Source organism: Vicugna pacos, chromosome 8 (assembly GCF_048564905.1).
Source record: "Vicugna pacos chromosome 8, VicPac4, whole genome shotgun sequence".
Lineage (NCBI taxonomy): Eukaryota > Metazoa > Chordata > Mammalia > Artiodactyla > Camelidae > Vicugna > Vicugna pacos.
Genome location: NC_132994.1, coordinates 10,615,536 through 10,628,331, shown reverse-complemented (window position 1 = coordinate 10,628,331; position 12,796 = coordinate 10,615,536). Strand labels below are relative to the sequence as shown.

Below are 12,796 nucleotides of genomic sequence, written 5' to 3'. Positions count from 1 at the left end.
TCCTACTCACCATCTGCATTGAGCAGAACTCTCGACACCAGTCTGGGTTGCCAAGCAGTAAATATCCCTGCCGTGACTCCAGGGTCCCTGGGATCATTCCATTATTTTGTCACTCCAGCATGTCACACAGCTCACTGTGGGCCTCCCATTCCTCCACAGTCAGAAATGTAGACCTGCTGCTCCTGCAGGAGAAAGGGAATAGGTAGAATGGTGGGACAGAGAGATGATCCAAAGGTTGGGAGAGTAAGGCTACAGAAACCTCAGAATTTGGGGGATGCTCCTTTCAAAGGAGAGAGAAGTCATTAGAAGCTCGGTACTTCTATTATCTTAAAAATGCAGGTAATTCTCACACCCAGCGGAAACACATCACCTCCTGGGACACTACTTATCCTAACCTTGCATCTTAGTCACACTTCTCAGATAAAAGATGGTATGATTTGTGAACTCTTTCTACTGCATTGTCTGTTTATCAAAGGGTAATCCTGATCCTTTCATCATCAGATATAGTCAAGTCCTGACTTCAGTGAAGATGGGAAAGACCCTGGACAGTCTTGTGCTTAATTAAAGGTTTTTGACAGGAAAGGCTGACTACTTGAAGAAGCTGCTATTAGAATGATGTGTGATTACTTATTCAAGAACAATTTCTTTTGTTTTTTTTTTCTTCATATTAGTGATAGATTCTGTGAAAATGCTTCTCTCACTGACTGTATCTTGTATACAGATAGCTACAATTATCTGTGTCTGCGTTTTTGATCTGTGAAAAGGAGAATCTATCCTTTCACATCGTCTTAATGAGGTTTTTGAAAATAAGTCAGACTTCTGAGCTATAGGAATAAGAAATAAAGTATATGTGAAACATGTACATTTTTCTAAGCCATTCACCAAGATCCTGAGTATCTTTTTCAAATTAGTAACTGAGTTCTTCGGAAGAGTTCGTTTGTAATACATAGCATAGATGGGCCTTGAAGAGATGGACTTAACCATATTAGATAGAATTAAGATGAAAAGGAATATGATTTCCCCCGAATCCTTGACCTTGCCTTCTGAGGTTAGTTTTCTAATATGTAAAATAGTAGGGTTAATGTAGACCATCTCAAAAGTCACATTCAACTTAAGAAATTTCTCATCTTTAGTACAGGAACTGAAGCAAATGAGTTAAAGTAGTTTTATCCACTCTGGTAAATTCAGTCAAACCAAAGATAAAAAATCTGCTCCATGACTGTTTGACTACCTCTATGCTTTAATTGGGCAACAAATAATCTAAAGGCATTTTATTTATTCAGACATTCATAGTACTCTGTGTATAAACAGAGAATTGTAGTGCATCCATGAAGGGAAAATCACCAAGAGTGAAGTGATCTCCTCAAGATCACACAGCCAGAAAAAGTGTAAACCTGAGATTCAGACCTGCTCCTTCTGAAAGCCAGGCCGGAGGTTTTCACAGTGTAACACCGTACATTTTACGAGTAAATATGTTCCGGTAACCTTATTTTTCGGCCAAAGTGACTGAGCCCTAGAGTTATAAAATGACTCACCCCAAGGATGACTCCAGAAGGAAGGCTAGAACCCACCTTTCCTGGCCTCCATTCTGGTTCTCCTTCTGCTGACAACATCCAGATTTACAGCTAATTTTCATTCTTACACTGAACATTCCATCTTGAAGGATAATCATTATGGGGAAGGAGAAGTGAAAACACTGGAATTTAACAATACTTTTGAACTAAAAAATTAGACAATTTTTTGAATTATTCAACCTTGAGTTCTTCGTGGTCAATGATTTTTTTTCTTCCTCTTAAAAGGTAACCCAAATGTCTACTGGCTTGCAGTTTCTCATTACAAGGCAGGACCTCAGCCTTACCGTCCCTGAGCCACTTTATGATGCCCTGAAAGGGCTAGAATTTCTGTATGCAAGGCCACTGTGTCAGCTAGAGTCACGGTAGATGATAATTTATTGAGCAGTTATTATGTGTGAGGCATTATGCTCAGCTTAGTTTAGGTTACTTAATTGTATCGTCACAACCACCACATACCATGGGTATTATCTGACAGGTGAGAAGTCTGACGCACAATGGGGTCCCCGATTTCATAGCCATTAAGTGGCAAAGCCAAGTTTTGAACCCAGGTAGGCTGCCCTCTTACTGATGAAACGCCACAGCAAAGACGCTCTCCTACAGTTCATGTGCTGCATATTCCTATTTGTGGCAAAAGGAGTTGCTTGAAACAGCCTTGACTCTCCCTTTGGGGGGCTGCAGACTACAAGTGCTCGTCAGGTTTCCAGTTCTCAGACAAACCTGGGTTATGTTCCATGACTGAGGGGGCTCCTCTCCAGCTCATGCTGTATTTCGGGACATAAACCCTAAAAATAGCTGAGCATATATATAGTTTCACAAACTGAAAGTTTCAACACACTCTCACCCCTCATTCCTTGCTCACAGGACATCAAACACTGTCCAAGAAGCCATAGGAGGATCCGAAGCTCCACTCCCCTCTTCTTCTCTCTCTTTGTAGCCCCTCCTCCACAAGACCTTCCTCCCTCTCTTTTCCAAAAACAAAAACTCTTGTACATATCATTGTGTGTGTGTCTCCACACACTCAGCTTCTATAGCCAACTTAGTATCATTTACAAAAATAATATTAAATTTCATGATTAATTCAATTACCAGTGAACAATTGTAATAATGAAATTCTCCTCAACGATTTGTTTCTTTGTTATGGCCAAAAGCATATATGTGCCTTGAAGAAGCTGCAGATATGCATGAAGAAGACAGGAAAGTCACTAAGACCAGTACCAACTTAGAAGTAACTGTTCTTAACTCATCAACGTTCACAAATCCAGAATCATACTGTGGCTAGTGATCTGTAACTTGTATTTTTCATTCTTTTTTTTTCCATTTGCATTTCAGTTTGAGAACTTTCTATTGCACTGTCTTCAAGTTCACTGATTCTTTCCTCAACCATCAAATTTACTGATGAGCCCATTGAGAGCTTTCTTCACTCCTGTTACTGTGTTTTGATTTCTAGTATTTCCTTTTGACTTAGAGTTTGTACCTCTACTTAAATTATTCATCAGGTTTTTTTTTTATATTTTCTACTTTATCCTTAGAGTGTCAGTTATTTTAAATTCTTTGATTATTCCAACATCTGCATTGTATCTGAGTCTAGTTCTGATGATTGTATTTCCTCTTCAAAGCGTTTTTTCTTGCCTTTTGGCATGAGTTGTAATTATTTTGTTGAATGAGGGACCTATTGTTTAGGGTAACAGAAACTGGGGTAATAGGCATTTAGTGTGAGAACTGATGTTGATCTGCTAAGAGTTGGGCGACTGTTTAATATTTGATGCAGCTATAGGTATAATTGGCTTAAAATTACTCAGCTGTCTTTGCTTTTGTTTCCTTTCTTGACTTTTGGCCTCCCTAAGTACTCCTGCTCAGAAAATCTATGTCTTGTAACCTCTTGGGTTGTAACACAATATTATATTGGAACCCTGTTAATATGGTGGTAGGGTAGGTAGAAGAGACAGTGTTCTATAGGATTTGGTGGGCCTATGTCTTGGGACTGTGACCTTCACAAGTCTAGTGATGTAGATTTTGCCTCCTCTCCTTGCTCCTTTCCCTGGCTATAATGTTCTAAGTCTATCTCCTTGAAGCCCTGATCACTGTTGACTATTCTTTGGTTCCCCTCTTAGGTGAGATAGGGAGTCTTTAGGCACTGGAATGAAGGGGGATTCCCTCTTCTTGGTGGGACAGAGTTTCAGAACTGAGCTCTGGCAAAGTCCTTTAGTCTGCAGAGTGAACCTTCATTATGGAAAAGATTTTTGGCCCGTTTCACAATGGTTATTTTCCCCTCTTCCTATGTCAGAGCCAAGAGAGGATCTTATCATAGTCTAAATGAGGACCTGGTGGAGTTCCTTGAGGAAAAGTCACAAAAGTATGGTGAGGTCCCCTATGACTATGGCCCTTGGAGTTTCTCAGTATCAAGCTAATCAACATTTAACCTCTAGAAACTCATTAAAATTACCATTTAAGTGTTCCAATCAGTTTATGATTCTTGAAGAGTCTCTTTCAGATCTCCATTCCTGTATCCCTCTAGATGCACCCAAATCTCCAAATTTAAGTTGCCAGTGTGACTTGTGACCTCAGTTCCCTGATAAGTACAAGCAAAGAGACTGATTTTCAGTTTGTTTAGCATTTTCTTATTGTAAGGAGAGGAGTAGTAACTTCCAAGTTCTTTTTATTTGGAGCTCTATAATGTGTATTTTTTACTTAAATATATCTTGAAGATTTTCATATCACCACATAATCTACAGCAACGTATTGACTGACTATGTGTCATAGTATTGTATGAATTTATATTGTTCATTAAACCATTCAATTCTCTTTGGGCACTTTTCACTATTATAAATAGAACCATAATGAACATCTTTGAGGCTAACTAAATGGGTTCACATTGATTATTTCAAGATAACTTGCTATAGGTAAGATTTATAGGTCAAAGCCTATATTTTAAGTCTATTTTAAAGTATTGCCAAGTTGCTCTTAAGTTTGCTTATAACAGGTTATAATCTTTCTAGTCATCAAGAGATGCTGATTTCTTACATCCTTACCAGCACTGGATAGAGTGGTTTTTACTTATCCACTTTCATGTTTTATGCTCCCATATCAATTTACATCTCCTGATTGTTACGGAGCTTGGGTATTTTAATATATTTTCTTCAATGTTTTGTTTGAAATCTCCTGATTTAATTACCCGCTTCTATAAGTCAAAGTTTTTGACTTCAGAATTTAAATATCTATTCTTATTAAAATTTATCAATACTTTTCTTTTCAAGTTCGTTTGACTTATTTTGCTTTTAATATCAAAACATGTCATTTGAGTTATGATGTTACAACAGAACACAATAAAAAATGAACAGAGTTTCAGAATATTTTGCCATGGGTTATGAAGGGCGCCTATCTTAGACCTGCAAAGATTATACCGTAGAGTCAGCTGACTCTTGGATGAGAATAGATCTCCCTATCCTGAACCTGAAATTATTCCTGTTTTCTCATTATGTACACATAATGCATAAGCCATTGTATTTCTTGTACAGTAGATAGCATGCCTTTTATTACAAGGCCTCCTCTTCTTTTCAATTTTGAAAAGATGTGCTTTCTAGTAAATATCTGCATTGTTCACCGTGAGTCCAAAGTACTGGACTTTATACTAGTGTAGTAATAATACTGACTTAAACAAGGACGATAAGGTAAAATGTGGTAAAAAGCAAATCAGTTTGGTGGTGGGGATTAAACATCCATGTCATGCTTCTAGTATTTTGTGAAATGAAGTTTTAAGTATCCCAATAGCTTAAAATAGATTAGCTACAATAGTATATATTGATAACAGCCTGGGGAAGGGCAAAGTATTTTGTATTACGTCTGGCAATAACCGATAAAAAGGGAAATTTATTTTATTTTATTTTATTTTATTTTATTTTATTTTATTTTATTTTATTTTATTTTATTTTATTTTTATTTCATTACTCACATTAGGCATTTTATTCTATATATTAGATTTTACTTATCAAATGAGAAACTGAATGAAAGAAACATTTTCAGATGATGAATTTCCAAACAGAGGCAGAAGTTTGCATCTTTGGTGAGTATGAAATGGGCTTTTGTGCACTTTGGAGTAGACTGCACTGCTTGGGGATGAACCTAGAAATTAAAGCCACTGGTTTGATCAAAGTGCTTAATGCCTTTTAGAATGAATGTAGTAAAATACATTAAATCTAAGAGATAGCTTTTATTCTACAAATTATGGCTTAGTTAATACTTAGTTATTAGTCTGAATGGTCAAGCTATTCTGAGTAATATTCAAGTGAAGTTTAAATGGATATGTTTGCAGTATAAAGTAAAAAGATTTACATGCATCTAAGATGATTTCCTTTAGGTAAATTCCAATATTTGTAATTTATGGATCAAAAAGTATGCAAATTCCTACCTCATAACCCACTTTCCCACTAGATGATGAATATTTTGAGGGCAGAACTCTGTGTTAATCGTGTGTAAACCTCATTGCCTATCTTACAGATGAGGGAACAGTGTCAGAGAGTTTAAGTCATTTCTCAACTAATGTTTATTAAATTTATTAATTAAAAAAATCTTGGAAAGATTGAATGGAAGAAATAAATGAACTTTCAAAACAAGCCATAGCTTAAGTTGTATAAAGTATTTATAAATAGTTGTTCCATTTTCTTCAGTTCTTATTCTTATAGTGAAATTACTGATAAATTATTTTTGTCTTCTTGAACTAACTGTAGTTCTGATGCAAAAGTGTTATGAATCTTGCTAAAATTAATTATAATATGCTACTAAAATAAGTATACCTACACACAGATCTTCTTAAAGAAACACACACACCCAAATGCCCACCTGGGATTCCACTTTCAAGGGTCATCTCAAATCGCATTTTTAAAAGAATGGAACATTTACAAATTAATCATTGGATGTTTTAACATGCCATTCATTTAGTCAACATTTATTGAGAATATTTTATGTGCAATATTTTATAATATATGTTATAAGAACCACAAAATAGTAGAAAGCTTGGTATCTTCCCTCAAATTACTGTGCAATTAGATTAGTAATACAAAAAGTTGAAATAACTGATGACTTGTTAGAGCTCTAAGTATTAATAAATGCAAACAGAAATATTTCCAATTAAACTCAAATATGTTGACCAGGCGTTGACTGGAGGAACAAAGTTAGTCAGAAAGAGTCATGAATGGAAGAATGCTTGGAAATGATAAATTGGCACCTGAGCTGGAGAAGAAATGAGAGTTATGAATTGGTAAAGATGTGGGGAGCAGACATTTTAATTGAAGCATCGTTGTATTTAAAAATAGAAAGGTTGTTGGAAGGAGACCGATTTTGTAGGAAGCAGAAAGGATATTCACTTGATTAGGTGAGAATGAGGTATAAAGAATGAGAGGACAGTTGACTGAGCAGCTACAATGGTGATCCAATGAGGGCTGAGCCTGGGGGATACCCCCATCAGCATCAACAGAGAACACGAGGATGTTGGCATGGTGGTGGGAAGGGAAACACATTTCTAGCTGATGTGAATTGGAGGAGAGAGGAAGAAAGAGATGGAAAGAGATGATCTGAGAATCATTTTCTAGGAAAAGAATCAGACAGCCTTATATGGAGATAAGAAAGATATTTTGAGACTGCTGATTCTGGATAATTCAGTGTGTATGTGTATGAATGTGTACACAATGTTTGTGTATCTGTTCCTGGAAGAAATAAAAATAATAGCATTCAATCAATGATTTGAGCACTGAATGGTCTTTTGAGCTTAAAAACTCAAATCATAAAAAATATCATTCTGCTAACTTTACCCTGCAAACTTCATTTAAGCATATGATATGGCTTGAATAATTAACTCTATCTATAGATAAAAAAGGTTTTTATATAACTGGTATAACTTTGCTTGATGCAATGGAAAATATTATTTAATTCAGAACCAAGAGCCTGTCATTCATTTTTCCCTGCATACGCACAGAGTTCATCTGAGTTCTGAAGTTATTTGGAAGTCTATATACTTGAAAGATAAATGAAAAAAATTTTGAGAAAGTACTCTATGGAGGCAATGAGGCAAAACTGCAAGTTTCAGGTTTCCAAACAATGGGGAAACCACATTTTAAAAGAATATGCTAAGTAAATCCCCTGTACATTCACAGCAGCCCTAGTGGAGAATTCATCTAAAAATGCATCTTCCAGAAATGTCATGGTAACATTCAGAGATATAAAATGACCAAATGAATACTTTTTAAATCTTTAAAAATTTTTAACATCTAAATCATCCCATACAACTTGTTCCTCATCATCAAGATATTGAACCTCAAACATACTAATTTATTAAAAAAAATTATTTCTCAGTTTTTTTAAACTTGCCTTAAGAAGTACAATATTTTCTGTTTAAGAAAACAGTACAATGGAGTGTTGGAGTCCAGGGCATGCCACTCCAAAATACACTTTAACTGCGGATTGATTATTTTGAATTTAAGTTATTTATGAAAGAATCAGTGCAAGAGGGACAATCTGACCCTCCTGTCTGTCTCTCTGAAAGCAGAATATAAATCTCTCATATGAAAGGTGCCCTCTCACCTTTTTAAGACACCCTTATCACCAGAGATGGTGAATTTGGGTTGAGAAACCTGTTTAAATAAACCTTGCTACTTTACTTCTTTAATTTACTATCGCAAATGCAAACAGCTTGGAGTCTTCACTAATTAAGCACCCAAGACCAAATTTCTTTGTGCTGTTAATTCCTCACAAATTTATTGTTTTTTTGTCTAAAAAGTATAAAATCTGCCTGCTGTGGCCAATTCTTGGCCCCATTTCTATAAGACCTCCATGTCACCAATGAAATTAGTTTCTTTCTCTCCTGTTAAAGTGTCTTGTGTTCATTGTATTATTAGTCCAGCCACAAGAACTCAAGAGGGGTAAAAGGGTAAGTCTCCCGCTCCCTGACAAGACTTATTTCTAACTGTTTATTGAAAGTAAGAGAAAAGGCTATGGAGTTCTTTAATTGGCTGTGAGTGAGGCCTTGGCCTTGAGCATGAGGATAATAGACAAAGATAATCATCGGAGGAAGTGGTAACAAAGATGAGAATGCAAATGACTTGAAGTTTCAGTAACACATGCCACAGCCGATGCGCTCCCTCCTGCTAAACTGAGGGCAACCTTGGCAGCGCCATCTCAGCTCCAGCCGGCCACCTCCCGCACAGCTGTGTAGGTAACTTCCTCACACGTGCATTTTACTTTTACATCGTCAGTGCTGACAGTGGTACTGGAGTACAGTCACTTTTTTCTTTTAAATGTGTGATATTCTCTGGGATTTCTGCTTGAGTCTGGGGCCTCAATATGGAGGTCAAGTCATGCATAAAACTGAACAATTCTTGCCAGAATGCTAGCTGTCCTTCTCCTCCAGAGAACACTACTCTGGGTCAAAGGAAAAGCAAACTATACTGTCATATTATGATTTTATTTTACAGAGACAAAGTCAATAACTGAGAGAAGCACAGACTTTATACTGAGGTTGTCTAAAAAAGATAACAGAGTTAAAAAAAATGTTGACAAGATTGAAATAATAGTGATGAAATTGACTCCCTTAAATAAGAGAACAAACTTCATTTCAAATGTCAATGGAAAAAATGAGAAAAAAATGTTATTTCTACTATACATGGTAAGATTATCAGTTGGAAAATGTTAGTGAGTAGTTGAGGTGAGTATTCAATAAAATGACTGGAGAAAACGTGAAGAGTCAATCAATCCTCAATATTCACGGATTTGGTATTTGTAAATTCATCTATTCAATAAGATATTTCTGTAATCCCTAATCAGTAAACGCCATGTTTCTATGATCATTTGTGCATATGCACAGAGTGGCAAAAAATTTGAGTCATACAACATGCACATTCTCAGGTGAGGTTCAATAAGCTGATACTCTATCTTTTTGTTTCAGTTCTCAGTTGTAAATGTGCCCTTCTTGTTATCCATTTAGTGCCATTTTTTTTAATTCTTATGCTTTTCTTTGTTTGACCGTGAGTTCACAGTTTACAATGGTTCTGAAGCGTAATGCAGAAATGTTGTCTACTGTTCCTGAGTGCAAGAAGGCTGTGAAGTGCCTTATGGAGGAAATACATATGTTAAATACGATTTATTCAGGTATAGGTTATATTGCTGTTAGGTATGAATCCAATATTAATGAATCAATAATACATATTAAATAAAGTATCTTTAAACAGAGACATATAAAACAAGGTTATGTATTGATCGGTTGATAGAAGTGTTGTGATCAGAGACTTTCAGGAAACTTACCCTGTATTTCCCCTGGGAGCAATAATTTAGTATTTGCTAACTCAGTGTTTGTGATGAATTTATAGAATATAACTACTGTGAGAAATGAGAGTTATCTGTATACAAAAATACCCAGCGATCTTATTAAATAGCATGTTTCAAAGTATAATATAAAAATATTCAACTAAAGATTGCAATAAAACTACACTAAATTTAGTAATGAACTTAACCCACTTTGGTAGTATGCTGTTCTTTGTTATTTTTTTTTCCTTTAGAATTTAAATTGCCTGGGGACAGATAATATCAGATTCTTTTCCATAACCCCAGCTCCAGAATAGTGTTTGGCACATATAAGGAAACTAATAAGTAATTAGAATTATTGCTTTTCCTTTTAGAATCTTCCTGCTTTTATTTTATTTCTTTTTCATACTAACTTCATAACTACTGAAAAACTAACCGATAAGATTTAAAAACTGCACCAGAAAAGACAAATTAATGGTAACCATGGGGTCAAATTTGTAAGAGCAATGAAAAAAAATGTAATGAGAAATATAGATCAAATTAATACACACATGTTTTATAAATTAAAACACAGAATAAAAATTAATAGACAAGGAATATTTTACAAAACAATAAGTACAAATTTATGTGACTAAAAAGAGGCTAAATTTATTAATCCATATAAAGCTCATATGAATAAATGAGAAAAATACAATCTCAATAAACAAGTGGGAAAAACAAGTGGACTATTTACACAAAGGGAAATTTAAATAGATAAAACTAGAAAATTTCAACTGTACTTATAAATGGAAAACTGAAATCCAAACATCTCAACATAATAAAGACTGAATTATTATTATTTGGTCTTGCTTGGCTATTTTCCTTTGTGTCTGAATTTTCTCACTTCTCTGATTAAATTTGTTCTTTGGAACTCAGGCGAGGACTAGGAAGACAAAGCTTTTCCACAAATAAAAGGCAGGTGAAAGACATGGGGGGTACTTTCCAGGGAACACTCTGTAGGTCCGGATCAGTTACCTATGTATTTTGCAGTCCACTAATAATTTGATATAGAAATCAATGTTATGGAAAAAGTTTTCTATTATGAAATAATTTTGAGAAACTCAGGATTAATTGCACATACACACAAAAGTTTTCTTCTCTGAAATTCTTCTCAAAGTCCTTTATATACCATGCATGCTTTTTCCTTAACAAAATCAGTAGTATAAATATCAATAAAGTTACATTCTGAAAGGAAATGAGATTGCTCACACACACACACACACACACACACAAAAACCCTCAAAACTTAAAGTTGTAATTATTATGGTTTAGGCAGCTTTTTACAGTTTATGAAGTATTTTCTCACAAATAGCTTTACTTTTATAATAAACTTTAAAAATAAGAATTTTTCACTTAGACTCTCTGGATTGAAATTTCTGCCCAGAGATCTGTGTACATTTTGTTGACCTGAAACAAATAGACTGCCAGATATTTTTCCAACAAAGATGGGTTTATTCAGGATTATTAGAAAATTGCAGTTTGAGTTATGAAACCATCATGAGATTCTTGCACGTCCGCAAAGGGCAAAGGGAAGGGAACATTTTTACAATGGGGAAAAGAAAGTGGGAAGTCGACAGGAAACAAAGAGTCCATGACTTTTCATTGGCTGTGTCCTTGCCTGGAAAGAAGAGGAGTCTTTCTTCTTCCTTTTGGGCTTTTCCATACTTGCAGGGTGTAAGAGATGCCCTTTCTGGGCCCCTAAATCTATTTAATTGAGGTCTTCCGTTTATCAATTTTTTTTACAGTTTAACCCATTACTTTGTCTTTTTAAAACCAAATTTCCTTACCTGTAAATTAGAAATAATAATAGTAACCCATATCTTTTTTTTTTTGTAGTGTTTTGATGATCAAATGAAGACTAAAGCTTTTAGAAGGGAGTAAATAATCTATAATTAGTAGCAATTATTATTAACTGGGGACATGATAAATGGAAAATGAATGAGGAAATAGCTAGCTCTTGATTTGATATTGGCTTATTGGATATTATAAGATAGAGAGACAATTTTAAAATCCTTTCCCTATAATGTGGGTTATTTTAAAACATCCAATCTAGGTCTGAGAGTGGCAGACATGCATGATAGAAGGAATATGTTTAGCAATATTTTTCAAAAGCTTGACAAAGTGACTTAAAAGAATTCAATGATTCCTTCAATCACTTATTCAATCAAAAATATATTGATACTCTATACTAAAACCTGCCTTCTGGTAAGAATATAAAGGATAAAGTAGCATAAAAATTTTCTTGTCTTGATGGAACTTACAATCCAGTGAGACAAAATTAACTAAGGAGGGGCATAGCCATATTAGGATACATGGGAGAAAAGTAATAGACAGGGTTTTATGATGGAGAGTAGGATGGGGCCTGCTTAAGTAAAGACTATTGTGAAGGTCTCGCTGAGGAGGGTGCTTTGGATGAAGTCTGATGGATATGTAGGAACTAGCAAATGCGAGTAGAGAAAGGATGTTCAATAGAAGACCCTGGACAAGGGCCTCAGGTAAGGGATGGCTTGATCTCTTTAGGGGTTGGTGGCCCACCTGGGAGACTAGAGCATCGTGAACCAACTGAGGAGTGACATCAGATGCAGTCAAGAGACAAGCTGAGCCACATCATACAGTGTCTTATGGGCCAAGTAAGGATTTTTAAAACTGAAATGAATCCCAGAATTAATCTAGTTCAAGTTGCATTCAAACAAAGAGGACAAGATTCAATGCCACCACTGATGAATGACAAATGGGAGTCTTGAAAATATAAAGATAAAAGTCATGGTCATATTGTGATTTATTTGAAAAAGAAAAAAATGATTTTTAATTGGTAGAAAATTGATTATGCTACCGATGAATTTTAAAACAATACATTCCTACCAAGTCAGTTAATTGGTGGAGTTATAGGAGCA

At 35.2% G+C, this 12,796-nt stretch overlaps 2 long non-coding RNA genes across 2 annotated transcripts in view; one reads left to right on the top strand and one right to left on the bottom strand.

Annotated features, from left to right (window-relative positions):
* Positions 1-55, bottom strand: part of LOC140697829 (uncharacterized) — a 31,768-nt gene extending 31,713 nt beyond the window's left edge. Inside the window, exon 1 of the long non-coding RNA XR_012075188.1 lies at positions 11-55. This is a non-coding gene — a long non-coding RNA (uncharacterized lncRNA). The remainder of the gene's footprint in view (positions 1-10) is intronic.
* A 124-nt stretch (positions 56-179) lies between these two features.
* On the top strand, positions 180-12,603 carry LOC140697828 (uncharacterized). The gene is made up of 3 exons (XR_012075186.1): positions 180-339; positions 5,550-5,634; positions 12,423-12,603. It is a non-coding gene; the product is annotated as an uncharacterized lncRNA (long non-coding RNA).
* The last annotated feature ends 193 nt before the right edge of the window (positions 12,604-12,796 follow it).